Below are 23,574 nucleotides of genomic sequence, written 5' to 3' on the forward strand. Positions count from 1 at the left end.
ATATATAAGATAATGTATATTAGGCCCATTTATTTTGTGTTCCTTGGTATCATTTAAATATCCCATAAGCAATAAAAACAGAAAACTAACTTAAGCAAAAAATAAAAAATAAAAAAAATAATACATTGGAATGATATGAGTGAGCTCAAAAAACTAAAGAGACAAAACCAAAACCAAAGCCTTGGCCCAGGGCAGATTTGGGTACTTCCACAGTAGAGTGAGCATTCTTACCTGGGTCTCTGTGTTCCGGATGTAAATTGCTGGGAGAGATACCCCAATTGGCCTCATTTAGATCATCTGACTACATCTGATCAAAGGCAAAGAGCCCTGTGGTGGAAAACCCCATTCGGGCCACATGAAGTGAGAAGGGTGAGCTCCCTAAAGGAAGGAAACACTACTTCTAGAACAACGGAAGGGATGGTAGGCAGACAGAAAATAAGCTCCATGCCCAGTCCTGAGAGTTATCAGGACTTTGTCACACAAAGTTTAGATCCCAAAGTCATTGTTGTTGTTGTCATTGTTTCAAATCTCTTTAAAGTTTATTTATTTATTTCGTGTGAGAGAAAGAGTGCAAGTGCATGAGCCAGGGAGGGGCAGAGAGAGAGGAAGACAGAGGATCCAAAGCAGGCTCTGTGTTGACAGCAGCAAGCCCAGTGGGGCTTGAACTCACAAACTGTGAGATCATGACCTCAGCTGAGATCAAGAGTTGGACGCTTAATCGACTGAGTCCCTCAGGTGCCCCTGTTTTTGTTGTTTTTAAATGGCCTAGCCAATGATATTATCCCCTAGCTATGTCCTTGCCATGACCTTTCCGGCTACCTTACCTCCCTTCCTATTGGCCCTTCTGGGTTCCAGACAGTTTCCAGTTGAGAGCCTTGCTGAGTTTAATTACCTTAAGGGACAAAGCTCTTTATGCTGTTGAACTAGGCCTAAAACAGCATCAATACAATGAGCAGGCCTAGGTTCCCCCTAACACAAGACATTTTTTTTTCACTTATAAAACTGTACAAACCCCACATAATTGATGAATCAGTAAATTTAAAATCTTTGATCTTCACCCAGAGACAACACAAACTCAGCAACCAGAGTAGGAACATAGTGTATCCTTCATGAAAGAACTCCTCCCTCTGTGAACTCACTCATGCTATTTCAACAGCTGTCATAGGCTTGGTCTGATCTCCTGAGCCCTCCATGACTTTGGGTCAGACAGTAACATCTACACTATGTTTATCCATGAGGAAATTAGGAGATGAGGGAAATCAAGGTCAAAAACAGACCAATGAATACTGCAAGCTGTTCTTTGTAATTTTTCTTAGCAAAACAAGGAGATGCTTGGTCTATATATTTAGGCTCAAGAGCTCCAGATCCTAATGTGAACTTTCTGGCTAGTGTCTTGTGATTCATTTAATCTGTCTGCAGCCTTTTCAGAAAGAGCTCAAAATACCTGGATGGAAATTCACACCTGCAATCCATAGGTGGGGAACTATAATTCAGTCTAATTTAGTTTTCAGTGTGGTAGAATCACTAGAAGTCAGGATACTTGGGCTCTTATCGAACTGCCAACCACTTCCTAACTTAAGGGGAATTGCTTCCCTTTGGTGGGTCTTGGTTTTCTCCTCCTTCATGTGAGGATACTGAGCAACTTGTTTCTAAGTTGCCTTCCTTCCTGTGTTGATGTTTAGTGAAGCTAGGGTCAGAGGGATTCCTAAGAATAAGTGCTTCCAAACTTCTCCTAGGGAGGAAAATTAAGAGCCCCACTTGCTCACCTTGACTTAGCTGGGAGTGAAGAGCTGAAAAGGGCACCAGCTGACGTTATTCAAGAACTCCAGAATATCATTCTTTGTGGGCACTGGTTCTATAATATTTGGGACGACAATAAAAGTTGGAGGCAGCAAACATTTTCTGTAAAATGTCAGATAATAAATATTTTAGACCAGCCTAGGCTCTGTTGCAACCACTCAACTCCACCATTGTAGTGTGAAAGCAGACACAGATAATCCCAAAACACAGGAGCAGATTGTGTTCCATTACAAAACAGGCAGTGGGGACTTAACCCATGGGCTGCAGTTGGCTGACCCCAGATTGAAATGACAGCCTTTGGAAGATCACTGAAATAGGAGCCACAAGATGTAGGTCAAAGCCAAAGTCCACCATTTAACAAACTGGCAAATTGTTTAGCTTCCGCAAATCTAAGTTCCTTCATTTTAGAATGAAAAAAAGAAAGAAAAGGAAATGGTATTCACTGTGCCTCAAAGGAATAAGAATACTAATAGTTAATATTTGAATCTTATAAACATTTTTTAATAATTTTTTAATGTGTATTTATTTATTTTGAGAGCAAGTGAACAGGGGAGGGGCAGAGAGAGGGAGAGAGAGGGATCCCAAGCAGGCTCCATGTTGTCAGCACAGAGCCTGAAACAGGGCCCCATCTCACCATCCATGAGATCATGACCTGAGCTGAGCGCCCTGAATATTACAAAATTTAAAATACTCCTTTCACATTTATCATCACCTTTAATTCTAAAAAACAAAAATCCTTAGTATGTACCTAAACCAGTAGTTGTTATCTAACTCCCAACATTCCAACGTAGGTATCATTAATCCCATTTTATGCAAGACACTGAAAGTTATGTGAGGAGGAAAAGCGAGGTGAAAACTGTATGGTGCTACATTAGCACAAGCTGCCATAATTATTCAAGATGAGGAAAATAAGGTCTCCCAATTCTTCCCTTCAAAAAGAAGGAATCTACTTAAAGTAGTGGATTTTCATCCTAGCATTTAAAATCCAATTGAACATACATGTTCTAACACCCACGGTTGTGTGTAATCAACTTCTGCCCTCAAGGAGTTCCTGATCCCCATGGAGAGCCCTAATGTACCCCTAAGGAGAGCCTGGAGAATCCCTCCTATGTCTTTGTCCTCCCTCAGAGCATATCCGGGAAAAGAGAGTTGCTGCTATGTGCATGGACATGGTAGTTACATGGTGACAGAGGTGTGTTTCCTACCTGTGCCAATAAGATGTATGGAGGAATGCGGAGGGGGCAATGCTTGGAGAAATCAGGCATCTTCCAAGGGCCTACAGCCCAGCAGGTGCAAAGGCTGCGAGGGTTATCCTTTGCCTGAGGCTATGTAAAGGCAAGGGTGATAGGTACAGAGTGGCCCCTATCTCAGGCTTGAAGCAGGAGGATCAGGACTAAAAGACACACGTTGCAGATCATCACTTTCAAGGGTTGGAAATCATCCCAGACACAACCTTTCAACATTTTACAATTTCAAAGAGCAAAGATCACAATTGTTGAATTCCATTTGTAGATCACCTGACACAGTATAATTTGACAAGTACATGACTTTTTTTGGCTATTTATGACACATTTTTCTGCTACTAAAGGAAGCACTGTCCTATATAGAAAACTAGGAAACCATAGAAAAAAAATAATTGATGAAGTAAGAGTAATCCGTAATTCCATAAGGCAAAATAGCTGTTAACGTGACAGATTGTTTTCAAAGCTGGACATAGCCCTCCCTCCCTTTGTGCATGCCCTTTTGCAATTGACTTTGCCACTCCCTTCATCTAGAAGTAGAGTTTGATTTTGCCTTCCACTGAGTTAAGGCAGACACTGCAGGTGGTTTTCCCAATAGAATGTTGCAGAGTAACATAGTGCAAATAATGATGCTAGGCTTTTTTTTAATGTTTATTTATTTTTGAAAGAGCGAGTGAGAGAGAGAGGGAAACAGAATCGCAAGCAGGCTCCACGCTGTCAACACAGAGCCCAATGTGGGCTTGAACTCACAAACTGTGAGATCATGACCTGAGCTGAAAACAAAAGTTGGACACTCAACTGACTGAGCCACCCAAGTGCCCCTAATGGTGTTAGGCTTTAAGAGGACTTACAGCTTTTGTTTTTCCCTGCTTGGAGCCCTGAGGCTCCATATTAAAAAAACAAAACAAAAACAAAACAAAACAAAACAAAAACCTTCTAAAAACGAACTATTTAAATAAGATCCAGGGGTGCCTGGGTGGCTCAGTCAGTTAAGCATCCAACTCTTAATTTTGGCTCAGATCATGATCTCAGGGTCATGAGATCGAGCTCTTCTCAGGCTCCATGCTGGAGGTGGAACCTACTTAAGATGCTCTCCCTCTTCCTCTCCCTCTGTCCCTCCTCTGTTTGTGCACATAAATACATACATACATATATGCATAAATAAGTAAATAAATAAGCAAGTAAATATCCAGTCTTATAACACTACACAAGTCCAAATTTCAACGGAAAATCAGTCCGTTGAACAGAGAAGATCTCAAATCAAACAAGAAAAGAAAAACAACACGTTCCAATGCCAAAATGACACAAATGTTGGAATTATCTGCCAAGGACTTTAAAGCACCCATCATAAAAGTGCTTCAATGAGCCTAGGAACATGCTTGAAGCAAATGAAAATATAGGAAGTAACAGAAAAGAAACAGAAGGTCTAAAGAAGAACCAAATGAAAATTTTAGAACTCAAACACATCCTAAATAAAATAAAAAACTCAGCGGATGGGCTTAATAGCAGAATAGAGAGGACAGAGGAAGAATCGGGAAAGTTGAAAATGAAACAATAGAAATTACCCAATCTGAAGTGACAGAGAAAATAGAAAAAAAAATGATTAGAGCCTCTGTGACATGAAAGACTGTAACAAAAGATTAACATTCATGTCTCTGAAGTCTAGAAAAAGAGGAGAAAGAGAGCAGGCTGAAAAAGTACTTCAAGAAATCATGGCTGAACATTTCCCAAATTTGGCAAGACATAAGCCTACAGATACAAGAAGCTGAGAGAAACCCAAACAGTATGAACCCAAAGAAATCTATGTGAAGGCATACCACGGTTACACTTCTGAAATCCAAAGACAAAGAAAAAAGTCTTGAAAGTAGCCTGTTTTTGCTTGTAGGGAAAAAAACAATTTAAAGGAGTCAGACTTCTCATCAGAATCCATGAAGGCCAGAAGGAAGCGGCACCACATTTTTCAAATGCTGAATGACTATAAGAGTCAATCCAGAAATTTGTCATTAGCAAAAACAACCTTCATGAATGAAGGAGAAATGAAGATATTCTCAGAGGTAGAGCAACTATCTGTGTTTCCAGCAAAGCAACTATATAAAAATGACTAAAGGAGACTCTCTAACCAGAAAGAAAATAAGGGAAGGAATCTTTGAAAATCCGGATGAAGGAAAGAATGCAGGAAAATAAAAATTATGGGCAAATACAGTAATATTTCCTTCTTAAATTTTCTAGATTATGTTTGAGGGTTGAAGCAAAAATTATTACAATGTGTGCTATGGTTCTCAATGTATATAAAGGAATTTAAGACAAGTGTAGTGGGAGAGAGTAAAGGGAGGTAAGGCTTCTACGCTTCAGTCAAACTGGTGAATGTTGACACCAACAGACTGTGGTGTCTTTTATACTAAGTTCCCTGAATGTTGGATAGCTTGGACAATAGCTAGAGCGATCACTATAAAAACTGTACGAAAGGAAGCACTCAAAAACACTATCTATGAATCAAAATTGAATTTAAGTAATTCACAAGAAGGCAAGAAAAAAAAAGACAGAAAAATGAAAACAAAAACAAAAAAACAGAATACAAAATTCTTCAAAAACACAATTATAGGGGCCTCCAAGCATTCAGGTGCAAAGCAGTGAAAGCTGGTCCCAAGATGGCCTGGGGGGCTAAAATCCTGGCTCCATCCTATGGGATGAATTTCCTAAACCACCCATGCCTCAGGCACGAAATCTGTAAACTGGTGATAATAATATCCACTTTACAGGATTTTGTTGAAGTTTAAACAAGCTAATATTTTTTACAACTATGTCTGATGAATGGTAAATATGATACACCTATTTTCCAATTAAATAAAAAAATTAAATTGATTTCCCAACATTCAATTGTTCCTCTTTTTTTACCCTCATAAATTAACCGTCTGAAAAACATCCTTATACTTTAATCTTATTCCATGTTTCTGACTATTTTTAAGATACAGTAGTCCTCTGAAATGTTTAGATGTTCATGTGCAGCCCCACTCCTTTTTCCCGACAGGAGAGACTTCACAAACTTCTAGAAGAACTTGAAAAACTAGAGCAGCTGCAGTTTTCACCAAATTTGTTTTGCCAGCACACAAAATAGAGTGGAGGAGGTCTTTATGGAAGATGATTTAAGGAAATCCTCAAAGTTTATGATTTTATGCCAATAAATGTGCTAAGGCAGCCTAGTATCTTGGTTAAGAGCATGGGCTCTGAAGTTTGATTGCCTGGCTTCAAATTCCAGCTCTATCATTTATTAGCTGTGCAGCCTCAGGCACATTGCTTAACCTGTCTGTGCCTCAGTTTCTTCATCTATAAAAAGGGGGAAATAATAGTATCACAGGGATGTTACGAGGATGAAAAGAGTTAATACACCTGAAGTGTTCAGAGTAGTGCCTGCCATTAAGCCAAAAAGAAAAGTGAAGTGAAGCCCCCTTCCTGATGGCCTAAAACCATCCTGCAAGCAGGCAGATAAGAAAATGATCATGAACATCCAGGTGAAATGGTGAGGAAGACAGGGAAAATACCTTCCTGGTCATTATTTAGCAATGTTAGCTACCAAGAGTGGTGTGACAGAGCTACTGGTTATGGGGCCCCATACCATAGCCTACAGAATATCGCCTCCCCAATCAATCATCTCTAAAGGATGAGTGAAACAAGTAATTTTCATAATATTTTTTCATCTGCGCCGATTCTGGCTGCCTGCACATGTGGGAGCTTAGCACATTAATTTGATGACAAACAGATTGGCCTGTTTCATAGGGATATCTGAAAGGCTCATTGCATGGTTTGAAATCTTTGTAATTCTTGGTCTAAAGGAATTCTGTGACTTAGAATATTCTTAGATTTCTTATGGCTATAAATCAAAGTACAAGATCATGCTTTGGGAGATGCTGTTTATTGTGTTTTTAAATGGAGTTAAAAATAAACTGTTAATATCTCTCTTAAACTCTGGGCTCAGAGTAGATTCTATTCTGAGGTATTATTACTCAGTATATAAACAAACTCTACAAAGATAAATTGTACAAACTACTGTAATTCCTTGCTACCAAAGAATAACAGCTGGTTGCTAAAAAAAAAAAAATTCAGCTTCCTATCTTTACTTTCTCCTTTCCTCATTTTTAATTTTTAATTTCACTCTGAAATACAAGGGACAGACTATAGAAGCATTAATCCATCCATTTTATTCAGCCTTGAAGCAGGATATTCCAGACCCAAAGGAATTACTCTCAGATTTTATGCATCATAGAAAATAGAGATGCTTGAGGCTCATCCATATGTCCTCAACTCATACCTAACTAGAATGTTGGCCATAGATCCTGATTTCCTATCACAGTTCCAGTGTTAAATACTCTGGCCTATTCTTAGCAGAAATTATAAAATTATCCCAAAATTCCAATATCTAGGAACTTTCTTATTGCATCTCCTCTATGACCCTGAGGAGCCATGTGTCCTATTTTAAGGACCATGAGCCCAGGCAGTTCTTCCTATTCATAACAGCTGAGTACCCTCTGCCCATTTCCAAGGTATGGTGTTGGGGTCTGGACTCCATAACTTGGGGAACTTGATCAGTGCTCCCAAGAAAGCTTCAAAAGAGAGGCCTCTTACGATTTCTTAAGAATTTCTGTGCAGACCTCACAGATTTAAAGGAAAATTTGGTATAAACAAGGAGATGCTGCTGGAGGATTGCCAGCTGGGGACTATTTGCATATTGAACCCTGTAGTCCTAGGGGATCAGTTCAACACAGCAAGGCCAAGGTAACTGGAACAGAAACCAAAGAGGCACTCCAGCCTCTTATTGCCTTAAGAGTGTGCATTCTGGAATCAAACACCATGGATCTGAATCTGGTCTCCACCACGTATTACCAGTGTGACCCTAGATGAGCTAAACAAATTCTCTTTGGTGATAATAGTGTCATCCTGACAGGATCGTGTGATGACGACTTGAGCTAAAACACATTGAACAGTGCTTCTAAGACCACATTGCCTATTTCAGCGTTCTTATTGTTGAAGTTACTAGCATTGTTACACTCATACTGAGAGAGATTTACGGTGGTTGCTTAGAAAATCAGAACCAATAAAATGTATTAAGCAACTACCATTTTTACTCAGTCCTGAGCTGAGCACTCAGCATTCATGATATAAGAACAGTTGGGCAAATGGGGGAGAAGAGACAAATCTGCCGTGCAGAAGCGTTCCAAATAGATCCTCAGCAGAACCTCCTCCTCGAGTGTGGGTTGCACACGGCAACTCTTCCCGAAGAGCGTAGTATGGAAAGGGCTGGAAGGCTGGCAACTTTACAGTGAAGAAACCTGACAAACACTAACTCCGCCAAATAATCAAGCTCTCCGTAACAGTGATAAATCGTGTTGATTATATGCACCCTGACACCAGTCAACTCATGAGAAAAACCTGAGACAAATCACAACTGAGGGACGTTCAACAAAATACCTGACCAGTACTCCTCAAAACTGCCCAGGTCATCAGAAACAAGGGACGTCTGAGAAACCGTCACAGCCAAGAGGAGCCTAAGGAGACAACGAGTAATGTGGTTGGTCCTAGAGCAAACAAAAGGACATTAGGTAAAAACCAAAGAAATCTTAATATATGGATCTAGTTAAGAGTGTATCATGGTGGTTCAACCATTATAATGAGTGTACTTTACCTAATGTAAGATGTTAGCAAAAGGAGAAAACAGCTGCTGGGGATATATGGGAAGTCTCTGTACTGTCTTTGCAATTTTTCTGTAAACCCAAAACTGTTGTAAAAATTAAAGTTTATTTAAAATAAAAAAGATAAAGGCATCTGGGCATCTCAATCCGTTAAGCTTCCAACTTCAGCTCAGGTCATGATCTCACAGTTCATGGGTTCGAGCCCCACATCAGGCTCTGTGCTGACAGCCTGGAGCCTGCTTCAGATTCTGTGTCTCCCCCTCTCCCCTCTCCTCTGCCCCTCTCCTGCTCACACTCTGTCTCTCTCTCTCTCTCAAAAATAAATAAAAAACACTAAAAAAATAAAAAATTAAATTAAATTTAAAAAAAACCATATGGGTTTGGTTCATAAGGAAGTCCCAGAGTAAAGGGAGACATGTGATTAAATCATAAATTATAAGGCAGTGTGGTACATGTGACAATGGAAGCATATAAAATGTGCTGCACATAGCACAGAGAGATCAACTCCAATGTTGAGGGTGGTTAAGCAAGGTGTTAGGAGGGAGGCATTGTCTGAGCTGCAGTTTTCAGGAATGAATCAGAAGGTCAGCAGGGCAGGCTTCCTAAGCAGAGGGAATGCCTGAGTAAAGACTTGGAAACTATTGAGGCTCTTGGTGTCGTCAAGGCATCATGAGTGAAAGCGAGGAGTCACAAAACGGGAAAGCCACAAGGAAAGAGGCAAATCAGAAAGAACCTGGCAGTTAGACTAAGGACTGGACCTCACTGGCCAAAGGGGGACCAGCCCAACAAAACCATTCCAAAAGTGGATGGTCGGAAAAGAAAAGCAGCAGGAAACACTGCTGAGAGGCAGTGTGAATACAATCTCTTTAAATTAAAATGGCCATCGTCCCTCCACTGCCAGAAATCACAGCTGCAAAATACTGGACCTGATCTATGTTAATTCCATTTGTCATTGGGTTCAATTTATTGATGGCTAAAAGGCTCTTTCTAGAAAAAGATTCATGACTTGAGAGAAAGAACTTACCGTTATGAGTCAGAAGACTTCTCCTGGAATGGACAGAATAAATAGCCAATAAAGCTTGGCCTGGATGACAAGTTTGGCTGTCTCCAGCCTGTGTAGTGGTCCATGTGAACAAGCACCAAGGCAGTGTGGGCAGGAAGGTGGCAGACACTGGGCTGGGGGTGGAGGTCGGGGTGAGAGTGGAAATGCCCTTATAAATTGAAGGAAATCCCCTAAGGATTAGACTCCAACCTGAACACAGACTAGCAGCCTAGAAAGGCTGTTAAAATAAGAATACAGTTCTTCATCACTTTTTGCAGAAGTACAAGCATACTACCACGTTATTAGGAACAGCATTGTGGGTTATGGGTTCAAGGGTGCAGATTAAATTTCTAACTGATGAAATCCACAAAGAGCAGAATTCATCCACTCAGCAGTTTTGGTTGTGCTGATGATGGGAAGCCACAGAAATTCTAGCTGTCTCACAACATTTGGGACAAACAACTGTCCTCCATTCCACGTGCTTTACACATGTCACTCCAGAGAGCCATGAGGAACAAAACCTATGTATAATTATCAGAGCCAAGAACATAACCGTGCGATACATATAAACACAAAGTATCTTTTGCAAGGTACTAAGTTTGCAGAAACCCAACCACCATGTAAATCAAAGAAAGGGTTTCCATTGTTTGAAACTTTCAAGAGTTGTTCATCATTTTGGACAGTACCATGACTTACAGCAGCACAAATGGTAGTACTAGACTCTGTGTGCCTGTTTTTCACAGTCTCAGCATTCACAGCGGTTCCAAATACAAATGCAAGTAGGTCTTCTACTGTGGCCATGGTTGAAAATTTTCACATTGAAACACACCTCATTTTAGAAATTTCTTTCTTTTTATTTTTCCTTTATATTATTGCTAAGATATTAATGTTTTAAAAAGTTTTAATGTTTATATACTTTTTGAGAGAGAGGGACAGAACATGAGCGAGGGAAGGGCAGAGAGAGAGGGACACACAAGAATCTGAAGCAGGCTCCAGGCTCCAAGCTCTCAGCACAGAGCCCGACTTGGGGCTCGAACTCACGACCTGCGAGATCATGCCCTGAGGTGGAAGTCAGATGCTTAACCGACTGAGCCACCCAGATGCCCCTCTATTAACGTTTTAATTGTGTGAATAGGTATTTCATTTTAGGATAGTAAAGAGATTACAAAATATTTGCTATAATTAGGTGTCGGATCTGATAGAGTTAAGATTCACAGTATTAGATACAAGGGGGCTAAGAAACAGGGAGAAAGTTCCCAGCAGTTGCCCCTTCATTATCTCTAACAGGAGGAAGTTAAATGGCTCTGGTGGGCTCTCAGGGAGCTCCTGGACTGAAACTACAAGGGACTTTGTTACGGAAACTCCTGGGGGCAGAAGCAAAAGTGAGTTCCAGGAGAGGCTCGGAAGTTTGGAGCTACTCTGAGACCCAATTAAATGCAATTAAATTACACTCTGAAAATGCTGCAGAAATGTCAGGGGAAGTCGAGTCTTCTTACATTCTGAGATCAAGCCATGAATGGGTTCTGATTTAAAAAAAATTTTTTTAATCTTCATTTACTTTTGAGAGAGAGACAGAGTGCAAGCGGGGGAGGAACAGAGAGAGAGGAAGACACAAAATTCGATGCAGGCTCCAGACTGTCAGCACAGGGCCCATTGCAGGGCTCAAACCCATGAACCATGAGATCATGACCTGAGCTAATGTCGGTGTCTTAACCAACTGAGCCACCCAGGTGCCCCTGGGTTCTGCTTTTTAAAAGAATAATATCTCACACACAGAGACAGAAGGAAGCCCCGTTAAACTGTTTTCTATGAGAGGGCAGGGTGACCACTTACCAGCTTCTCCTCCATTGGGCACCAGCATTAGCTGAAATCATTAACTTGATTTCCTTCAGTCCAACAAGGTTTTGTATTGTTTTGTTTTCACCTGTGGGAGGATTTGGTGAAGATGATGATGATGGTAAAGACAAATGTGCTTGCTATGAGGTAAGTTGGCATACAGTGGAAAGAAAGACCCTTTGGGTTCTGATGTCAGTCTCCAGTTCCCCATCACCAGGCAACACAGAGACAGCCTTTAACCAGCGTAGCCAGGGCACTTGTTCTGACCCAGCCATGCTCCTTTGCACATCCCATATTATTCTTGATCCCACCCCTTACTGGGGTCTCTGTTCTGAACAGACATTCACATCAACAGTGTCTACCACAGTGCCCCGCCAGAGACGCATGAACAAGCTTCCTCAGTGTGCAGTGCCTATTTTGGAAGGTTCTAGACATTAACTGGATGGGAATTGGAGCCCTAAATAGCACTTCTCAGGGTACTCATGATGTTACTAAGTTGCCAGCGACAATAGTATCCTTTCTCATCTCCCAGGGGTTTATCTGACTCAAATCCTGTTGTCTCCACTTCCCTTGGTGAAAATATCAAAAGGTCAGTGCTTGAACTAGCTGAGGAAAATCGTGTTGTACCCAAAGAGTAGCATACTAAACCCAATCTGAGGGAGAACTTTCAATTGAAGTGCTTCTACCGAACCCATATGGCTCATACTATCAGCACCAAAAGTCATTTACAGAAAGCTGTAGGTCAGGTGTTGATCCCTTTAAGAATTTGGAACTTTTGTGGCAGTTTTGGAGGAATTTTCCTCTGAAGGCATTACAAGTAATAGCAAAAATAACAAAAACACCAACACCAATAAAATGGTATTTATTGGGCCCTAACCACACTTCAGTCGTCATGCTAATGGCAGGTGGCCTCCACCATTTCATTCCTCACAACTACTCCATGATAGAAGTATTATCATCTCCAATTTCTAGACCAGCAAACTGAAGTCTGTGTATGCTAATTAGCTTTTCCAAGCAGCTTGGAAGTAGATTTGAGTCCAGGACTGAATCCAATGCCCTTGTTTTCACCACTGCCCCATGAGAGGTAGCATGGACCATGGACAGAGTATGAACTCCAGCGTAAAACATGTTCCTGCTCACTGGCTGTGGGACCTGGAATAAAAATCTCAACACTGGGCTTCCGTTTCTCCAAAATTCCACAGGCTGTATAAGCTGATCGGTCAGAGGAGACCATAGATGGGTGCAGACAGTTGCCTGAGGTTGGGCTGGCTTGTTTATGCTCTGAATTGGCCCCAGGAGACAGCTGAAAGGTCATGCAGAGGATGCTCCCAGGTGCACACTGACTGCAAGAGCATGAGATGCACATTTGAAGCAGAATGGTTGCAACTGATTTATAGATTTACATTTGTAAGGCCAGCGCTCTTGAAGCTGTTAATTTGCTGGCCGGTCCCTTTGTGCAAGGTGATTTGTGGAGACAGCTGTCCTCAGTTTTCTGCTGTCTTGAGTGTTTTTTTTTTTAAACGTTTTTATTCATTTTTGAGACAGAGAGAGACAGAGCATGAATGGGGGAGGGACAGAGAGAGAGGGAGACACAGAATCGGAAGCAGGCTCCAGGCTCCGAGCCATCAGCCCAGAGCCCGACGCGGGGCTCGAACTCACAGACCGTGAGATCGCGACCTAAGCCGAAGTCGGACGCTCAACCGACTGAGCCACCCAGGCGCCCCTGTCTTGAGTGTTTTTAATCATTGCTATCTGAATACAGCTGAGATTTCCTCACCCTTCTGGATTTTGCTGCTATTGGGTGTTAGAGACTGCTGAGAACCAAATCTAAAGAAAAAAAATATATAGTTATATAATATATTATGTTCTATAATATAGTCTTACATATTATACAACATATATATTATATAACTAATAATAAATAATATATATCTGATATTATATGTGTGTATATATATATCAGAGCCCAATTACCAGCTGCATGTACACAAAAGTTAAAACTATTTATATATCAAATCAAATATGCCGTACCATGACTGAATTAATCCATAAAATGGTTATAAAACTCTCCAAAGCATAAATTTAAAAGGAATATAGATCTTATCTAATCACAGTTCTTGAGAGGAGATACGGTAACAAGAACTAGGTCCTTCTCCATCTCTGCTGCTAGCTAGCTCTGTGAACTCTGTAAGACACAGTGAGGTCTATAACAGCATGTGGGTCAGACAATTTAACTTATGGTGTGGCAGGGCATTGATTTGCACAGTACAACAATACAATGCAGATGTGGAATAATGACAAAACAAACAAAAGTCCTATTTGTCCCTCACCTACACACATCGTCGTGAGGCTCTCATTTCCATGGCGGAAATACCTTAGGGGAAAATGAAATACTTAAATTCCACAAGTCAAAGGGGTTTAGTCTCGAGTTTTGTGAAAAAGTCTCCTTCAGTGCAATAATTTCATTTGAACAAATAGTTAATTCAAACTCCCTTTCTCTTTAGTCTCAACATTCTCCTTTTTCTTCCCTCTTCACAGTATAGTATCTGAGTAGAGGAGACGTCTATTACGTATCTGCTGCTTGGCAGGGTGAGCCATCTGGTCTACCTGCTTTCCTTCCCTCACTGCTCTACAGCGTCCATGTCATTGGTGCAGAAAGGCTCCTAGGCACTTTCTACCAGTGTCTGTGGAGACACAGCTAAGCCTGGTTAATTTAGGGTATCGTGCTGGCCCCTGCTCCTTAACCTACTGATTCTAGTGGTCAAAACAAATCAAGAAGTAAATGTCTGAGAAAGTTTGGGAGAGACGATTTTATTCCAACTACACCCACGACATCAATAATCATCTACAGTAGATGACTCAACACGTTTTATCTCCAGTCCTATTCCTTGAGCAGCTGACATATGTAGCCAACTACTACTTCCTATCTCCATCTGGTGTCTGAAAGACACCTTAACTTGAAAATCTTCGACCAAATTCATCATCTGTAATCCCCCACATCTGGCCTTATTTCAGTTTTCCTTAAAACAGAAAGTACATCTACCATCTAGGAGCTATTCAAGCTAGAAGTTTAGAGTTCATTCTTCAAAGCCTCTACCTCAGCCTCTATATATAACCCATTATCAGGTCCTGTTGCTTTGCGTTCTGATTACCTCACAGATCTTTCCCCTTCTCTCTGTCTTCACTGCCACCTGCTACACAAAGCCACCATTTTCTTTCAACGGGACTTTTTCAAGGGCCTCCGACTTCTTTGCCTGTATCCACTCTGGCCTTCTAATCTACTTTCCACCTCAAGCGGAGTAATGTTTGCTAAGTAAACACAGTGCCGTCAGCACATGCATACACACACACACACACACACACACACACACACTTCTTAAAACTCTAGCTGGCATTCTATTCTAAGAGAAAGACCAAAATATATTTTTTAATTTTTTTTAACATTTATTTATTTTTGAGAGACAGAGAGAGACAGAGTATGAGCAGGGAAGGAGCAGAGAGAGAAGGAGACACATAATTCGAAGCAGGCTGCAGGCTCCCAGCTGTCAGCACAGAGCCCCACGCGGGGCTCGAACTCACAAAGTGCAAGATCATGACCTGAGCCAACGTCGGACGTTTAACCGACTGAGTCACCCAGGCGCCCCAAGACCAAAATATTTAACATGTCTCTCAGAATCCTGCATCATTTGGTCCCCACTTTTCTCTGCAGCTCCCCTCACACATTTTCCTTCAGTCTCCGAGTTCCAATGACACTGGTCTGATTTCAATCTTTCACTCTGAAAGGCTTCTTCCTGACACAGGGCCTTTGTCTCTGCCTTTCCCTCTGTCTCAAAGGCTCATCTCCCCACTTAGCCCTTCTTTGCCTAACAGAAACTCTTCCTTCTGACCTCACCTTATCATTGTTTCCCCAGGAAGCCTTTCTAACCTTCCTAACAACATAAAATCCCCTTGTCAATTGTACTTTTTCTCAGCTCTCAGTTTACACATATGTATATGATTCTTTGATTAATGGACATCTCTCTCACTAGATTGAAAGCTTCCTGAGAGCAGGAAATATATCTGCTTTTGCTCACTATTTTATCCTCGGCACTCAGAAGCATGCATGGCACATAGTAAGGTGCGTGTATGTATTTTTTTTTATTTCTACTCATTGAATACATAACTGACTGAATAAAATCCATCCAGAAACTGTTTGATTACATTTTTTAAAAATATAGTTCTTGATATTTGCGGTATTGATGGTCAACAGGAGAAAAGTTTTTAGCTCGGAGATTTTGACAGCAGCCTATGCTACCTATTAGTTCTGTAAAGTTTGCAAAATCATTTAACTCAGCAGCAGTTAAAATAATAATACCTGCTTTCAATCACAGAGCTACAGATAAACTGTCAAGTATTATACAGATAGAAGGCATTATGATTTTATTAGCAAAGTTTTAAAAGTTTTCTATGCAAAAGCCACAAAAAAGCATAAGAACATATAAGTAATGTTGAAAAAAAGCCTTAAATTCCCCCCCACACAGACTTTAACTTTATATTATTTAATATGGATATTTAGTCAAATATTTATGGAATATTCTTTAGGTTCCTAGTACCTTGCAAAAAATATCTATTTATTTCCTATCATGTAATTATTAGTATAGTTCAGTTAGGTGGGGGGTAGCAGCTTCTTTACCACAGATAAGGAAACTAAGTTTTAAGCAAGTAACTGCCTTGTCCGAGGTCATGAGCTGGTAAGGGGTGAGTGAGGATTCCAACACCTGGTCTCTGAGACTTCAAAACCTATCCACCCTTCTTGAAATTTGTGTTAATTTAAAGGACAAATTTTATCAAACAAAAGTACAATGTTACTTTTCTTCGGGGGGGGGGGGCAAGGAAGATCATTATTGTAAACCCCAAATTAGTAGTCTAGAAAATGGCCAGCAAGAAATAGATCAAAGACCTGAGAAAAAAGAATATATAGAAATCATGAAGGAAAAGCTTAGAGATTTAAAGCTTGTATTTCCAGAAGACCTAACAAATTAATAATAAATATTTTAGAAGTTTAAAGGGAGACAGATAATAGGAGGTAGTAGTTAGACACATAAACAGAGAAAATGTTCCTGAGATAATAACAAAAAACTTAAATCTGCACGATTGAAAGGGCTCTCTGATTTCAAGCCTGGAAGATTCTTAGGCATGCCTTAATAAAATTTCTGATCTCTTAAGGATAAAGAGAAAAATCTGACACACCACCAAGAGAAAAAAAAAAGCTGCCTACACAGGAAGAAAAAAAAAATCAGACTGGCACCTACAACCTTGGAAGTTAAGCAGTAAGGTTAAATCCACAGCTATGAGCAAAGGCTGAAGCTGAATTCTGTACCCTGTGAAGATATGATCACCCTGCCATGGAGGATGTCCGAGACTTCAGAGAGTGAATTATGCATATAGTCTGTCTTAGGACAGTACTCAGCAATATGAATTAAATAATAAGTGAAACCAAAAAGAAATCACAAGATGAAAAAAGAGAAAAATTAAAAATCAGTGAAAAGTAAATCTGATTGATTTGTATATAAATATGGGTGCAGACACACATAAAGCTGAAGATATGAAAATGATGATAAACTATCTGATTTTGCTCAAACAGAGGGTTAAAGAAGGACGCTTGAAATAGCAGAGGAGGAAAACACTAATAGAGACTGACTCCCAGCAAAATCTAGGAATTGAGAGTGAGGAAGAATGAAAGCATTCCAAAAGTTTAATGGTACAAAGAGGAGAAAGAAAGGAAAAGTATTTTAAAGTTTATTTATTTATTTATTTATTTATTTTGAAAGAGGGAGAGCAGGGAGGGGCAGAGAGAGAGGGAGAGAGAGAGAATCCCAAGCAGGCTCCACGCTGTCAGCACAGAGCCCTAGGTGGGGCTTGAGCTTACAAACCATGAGATCATGACCTGAGCAGAAGTCAGATGCTTAAGCAACTGAGTCACCCAGGTGCCCCAAGTATTTTAATAATTTCACCCTCTAGGGCAGGGGGAACTCGAGAAATAGAACACCAAACGTTGAAAGCACCCCAAATGAGGGAAATAGTCAGTTTAGTCATCTTCTGGAAGACAGTCATTAAGAAAAGGGAAAAATACACTACCACTTCCAAATTAACAAGGGGACAGACATAGAATGAATATCAACTTAAACCAGCTAGGTTAAGAAAAGGGAAACAAAGCAAGTAATGAAATGCAGAGACTGAAGAAATACAGTCATTATATCAAATTTGAATATGCTGAGGTATCCTATTAAAATACAAAGACTGTCAGACTAGATTTTATATATATATATAGATATAGATATAGATATAGATATAGATATATAGATATATATGTATACATATATATATCTGTTTGCAGAAAACACATTTCAGTAATAAAGAATGATGGAAAATGAAAAGATAAGCAAGGAGATACCAGACAAATGCAAACAAAAAGAAAACAGATGTGGCAATATTAATACCAGATAAGGTGAAATTTAAAGTTAAAATGGTATATAGGATTGAAAGAATCATTATGTACTCATAAAAAGCACAGTTTAGGAATTTAGCTAAATCATTATAAACTATATATACTAAAAAAAAAAACAAAAAACACGGGAGTTAAATATATGGAACAAAAACTACTATCTATACAAGGAAAACTTGAAGAAAATGAGATTGTATTAGGAGCCTTTAATCCAGTTGTCTCAGAACCTAGTCCTCAAAGGTAAATAATGATAGGGGCGCCTAAGTGGCTCAGTCAGTTAGGCAACTGACTCTTGATTTTGGCTCAGGTTTGTGAGATAGAGCACCCTGTAGGGCTTTGCACTGACAGCCTCATGTAGGTCTCCATGCTGACAGCGTGAAGTCTGCTTGGGATTCTTTCTGTCTCCCTCTCCTTCTGCCCCTCCCGCTCCCCCGTGCGTGCACACACATGCACTCTCTGTCTCTCTCTCTCTCTCTCTCTCGAAATAAATAAACTTAAAAAAAAAAAAGGTGAGTAAGAATAGAAGAATTTAATAATACTGTCAATAAACTTGATTTAATAGTATATGTAGTGGGGCACAGAAGTTGGTTTGTACCAGCTTTGGAGAGTCAATTGTGAGTATCTCTACCCATTTCCATATTGAGTGATGTCGTGTTGGTAGCTAGAAACAGGCCGTGGTGGTCATATATACACCATGGAAATGGCAAATGCCACAGATGCTACAAATCATCATATCCAGAGAGTTTGCTGTTACCAGCACACCACTGGGTCTGCACATGAAAATTTACACTTAAATAGAGAATACAGTTTTTCTCATATACACAGGGAGCATTTTGAAAAATTAATCATGCACTTGATCCAAAACTTTAACAGATTCTAAAACTGGAGGTTTTTACAAACTATATTTTTTTGATCACATATGCCAATGAAAGTTGAAATAAGTAATAAAAAAGCGCCGTGAATTACTACTGAAAATTTAGAAACACGTTTCTAATAAGTATTAGATCAAAAAGCACAATGAAAGGACTCAGAATCATCTAGAAAGCAAGGAAAGGGAGAACCATTCATTCAGAGTCTATGGGACAAAGCTCTACTCCAAAGAAATTTTATAGCCTTAAATGCATTGATTATTAAAGAAAGAGTAAGAAAGAGTTGCACGAAGAGCAGAAGAACTCATCTTAAGAAATTAGAAAGAATCACAAAAGGAACCAAATAGCAATGAAAAGAGAACTAATAACAATAAAAATGAAACTAATAAAATAGAAAACACAGAACATAAAAGATTTAAAAAAAAAAACTTAAATGGACTCTTTGAAGGGAAAAAATAAGGTTTTCATCAGGATCTTGAATTAAAAAAAACAAGACAGCAAAAATAGAACAATATTAGAATTAAGAAAAGAAATATAGCCACAGATGTGGGAGAAATTAAGATAATCTATAACACAATGAAACTAAGGAAACATATTTGAAAATGCTTTTCTTGTAAAACACTTATTCTTTAAACTGATCTAAGAAGAAAAGGAAAATTCGAATATTCCAATCACCCTCAAATTGGAAAAGAGATGAAAATTCCACCATTTAAAAAAGTACAAGACCATCTGGGTTTATAACTATGTTTTAGCCACCTTTTAAAGAATAGATACATATTTATTTAATATATTCCATTCCTGGGAAGAACATGAAAATGTCTCCAGTTAACTTTTGGAAGATAAAATTATTCTAATACCAAACCTGATAACTAAAATTTTAAAAAAAGAAGAGAGGAATAGAAAGAAAACTTTTTTCTAGACGTTAGCTCCGTAAGGACAGAGATGTTTACACTTAAATACTGTAACCTCACCACCCAGACTAACGCATGACATAAAGCAGGTGTTCACTAAACATCTTTTGAATGAATAATAGACCAGTTTTCCTCACAGATAAAGATGCCCAAACTAAAAACAAGTGTTAGCAAACAGACTCTGACAACAAATCAAAATATTTATAGCATACTAACAGATGCTGAAAAGACATTTGATACCCTAATGTCATAAAGCATTTTAATTAAAATCAGACATTACAGAAGAAATGATATATAATACCAAGATTCTTAATTATTATCATGAAAGCTCTAGACAATTCAGCAAGTAAAAAAAGTAAAATAAGTATTGAAAAAGAAAAACAGAATAATATATTACTGTTGATGCATGCACCTATACCTAGAAAACCTAATGATCGTAGAGAAATTTCCATAGGCATCACTGAGTGAAAAAATCAAAATGTACTAACGTGGGAATAATATCTCGTTTTCTAAAACAAAAGCAAAAAAAATATTCAAAAGGGAGAGAGATAGTTAAACATGGAAAGATATATAGAATATTATTTTGGATTATCATGTATCAAAGAACTGAGTCAAGGAAGAAGAGCAGGAAGGAAAAGCCAGGTAACATTCAAATGCAAAAAAAATTTCATATGTATACACATATACACACTTATGCAAAATTATGTGTGTATATGAATGTCTGCAAAATTATATATACATGCATATATAAAACATACATAAAGAAATTAAACTTTCAATTTTATTAGCAGAATAGTTTTTAAACGACTCACTTTTTTAGTTTTAAGCAATTGTGCTGCTTCCAAGGAAGGTACAGAATGAAATAATTCAGAGGTTATGCTTCCCAACTGCAACTCAAGGGGGTGAGAGGCAGATTGAGAGCACAGAGCGTGAACTCCAACACCATCTCCTTCTAGGGCCCTAGCACCCACCCCTCCCCCCCAACACACACACACCTGCTTTGAGGCACCGTCTTTCCAACTTTCCATAGGGAATGCCCTCCCACTGCCTGGTGATTTATTAGTCACAAGAGAAAATTAGCTAACCACAAGTGTGCTGGATACAGTTTCTCCACCAATGGGCCCCATTAAAGGGTTGGTTCCACTGCTTTATGTTCCTGTTCAGTCAAATAACTGCATGGTTAAAATTTCTAATTGTCTCTTTTCCCGAAGCTTCTAATCCCTCTGTTTCACACTTATAAAACCAGGAGTAGGTGAGACCATCTTGAAGAGCCTTCATTCTAAAGCAGCAACCTTCCATCCCATTCATTTGACCCCGGCTTTCTGAAAAGGGTAGCTCAACAAACATTCAGATGGGTACCCATGATGTGTACTCCATACTTGAATGAATGGTTCAAATATATTCAGCAATGCTAGAAAGGCTCAGTATATTTTACCTTATAAAGTAACAAAAATATGAGAGAACTTAAATCAACTTAATTCATTAAGATCAAAATAACATATTTAATCTTACATTTTTCTTACAAACTTTTGATATAAAATATGTTCATACAAGAAGTGAATTTTGTAGTCTTTATTACCTACCCTCTGATATTAGGTATATTTTGGATTCCACTGCAGTACCAAGATTATTCCTACATTTGTTTTCACCGTGGCATTATTTAAAAATCCCTGTTCACACAAGTCCATGGCAACAAAAGACAGAAGCACATCCATTTTATGTCTTGAGATATTTGGATATTCCTAAGTTGGACTAATTGAAAAGTATTAATTGTTTCATTATGAACAATCTTCTTTTTAGAGAAACTAAGGGCTTCAATTGTTCATCTCCAAGTTTGCAATAGTTCTTTGTCTTTTTAAAATTAATACATAACTTTGAAAACCACAAAATTATGCCCTTTTGATTAAAACTCTTTAAGCTATACTGGATTGATGACAGACTAATTTGTTTAGTAAAAATATTTAATTAACAATTAACATTCCATAGCACAATAACATCTGTCACCCTTAAGCAGCCTCCTGGAATCAAGAGAGGCCTATATGTAGATTACTGAGAAACTGAGTAGATCTGGAACCATTTGTTGGTAGTTAGCACATTACAGCAAAATAAAACTTACCACTGGCAGGCAAAATGTCTTTCTAGAGACAAATATAGCTGTATACTTACTTTTTAAGTTTAATTTCTCCTATTAATCTGAATCTGGCCCAATTCCTTGCAAAATAATATCCAAGTTGTTTCACAATAAAGATACATTTGTCCTTCCTCATATTAACAACCATCTAGTTGCACACTGAAATCACTCTTTCTAGTCCTCAAATTTCCTCTTTATCCCCCAAAGGGGAAACAGACATCTCAGTCCATCCTGACACAACACATTATTGTTAATATTTGATGAATACCCAGCTTTCCCCCGCTAGAGTATAAACTCTATGAAGTCAGAATCCTTGTAGGATCACCAATGTCATTGTTTCTTGAGCTTTGTATTGTTCCTGGAACATGGTAGGAAGTCAGCATTTGTGGGAACAAGAAGAGGGAGAATGGGAAGGGGAAGGAAGGAAAGAAGGAAGTCAGGAAGCAAGCAGGCATATAATAATAAATGATAGTTTATTGTTCAATAAGTGGTCATGATTATGATTGCTGTCACTATTCATATTTTATAGATGGAGTTGTAAGTCCATTTGCTTGCATTTACGAAGACTTCATTAGTCCTTCAGACATTTTGTTAGGGCTTAGCTACAATATAATCATATTTCCAGGCTAACATCTCTGAAAGAAATTTACTGTGGCTTCTGTTTTATTTCTAAGCTAAGTATAGGGTATTGACATTTTAAAACAAAGCAACAACAAAAAAGTCTTCCTGAAGATATTTGCACCAAGAACAGCAAGTTATAGTTTCATGAGGAAATGGATTTTCTATGAAATGCCAAATTCCATTAAATGGCTATTTCATAGAGTTCAGCAAAATAGTGTTTTTTTTTAAGTTTACATGTTTAAATTTAGATCACTGAAAGTCCATTTCAAGAATGTTTTCTGAACACAGAAAGAGCATCTTCACTCAGTTGTGAAGAAGGCCAATTTTCTTCTACTTTACACTTTCACTCACCATTTTGCTCTTCTGAGCTAGAAAAGCAAACGATGACACTCTGTTAGCCTCTAAAGTCTCTATTAGTGTCCACATAATCATCCCTAGAGTACTATTTTAGCACTTTCCAGAGAAGTTATCAGATTCAAAAAACATGGCTATTTGTCAGTTTCCTCTTTTCTCTGTATCAAGTTGAATTTCCCCCTCCCCTGTCTTTCTCACCTGGAATGTGTTCTCAGTGTTTGAAATCATTTTAAACTAAAAAAGTAATTCTCCATCTTTGTTAGTTCTATCCGAAAAAAAGGAAACGAGGTGTCATTAACGTCCACACTGTCCTATCCCTCACCCATGGCAGACATCAATAATTGATTACAGCAAACCCAGAGCCTAGATTTGAACACAGAGTTCATATCAACATGGGCTTCCAGGCAGTCACCCGCAATTAATTAGACGATTTATGTGAGAAAAAGCTTGTTCTGCCGTCACTGGTCTAGAAACTACCTGAAAGCAGTTAGGGCAATTAGATACCCTGACATCCATTTCAGTTCTATTATTCATTCTCACCTACAAATCATTTTACCCCCCAAATTTAGGAGAGACAACACAAGCAATCTTTCATACTCTA

At 38.9% G+C, this 23,574-nt stretch overlaps 1 protein-coding gene across 1 annotated transcript in view; it reads right to left on the bottom strand.

Annotated features, from left to right (window-relative positions):
• Positions 1 to 13,332: 13,332 nt before the first annotated feature.
• The window catches only part of HTR7 (5-hydroxytryptamine receptor 7), a 154,403-nt gene continuing 144,161 nt past the window's right edge, over positions 13,333 to 23,574 (bottom strand). Inside the window, exon 15 of the mRNA XM_042908292.1 lies at positions 13,333 to 13,430. The gene's annotated coding sequence lies outside the window, so the exon portion shown is untranslated. The remainder of the gene's footprint in view (positions 13,431 to 23,574) is intronic.

The sequence above is a fragment of the Panthera leo genome, chromosome D2 (genome assembly GCF_018350215.1).
Source record: "Panthera leo isolate Ple1 chromosome D2, P.leo_Ple1_pat1.1, whole genome shotgun sequence".
Classification (NCBI taxonomy): Eukaryota; Metazoa; Chordata; class Mammalia; order Carnivora; family Felidae; genus Panthera; species Panthera leo.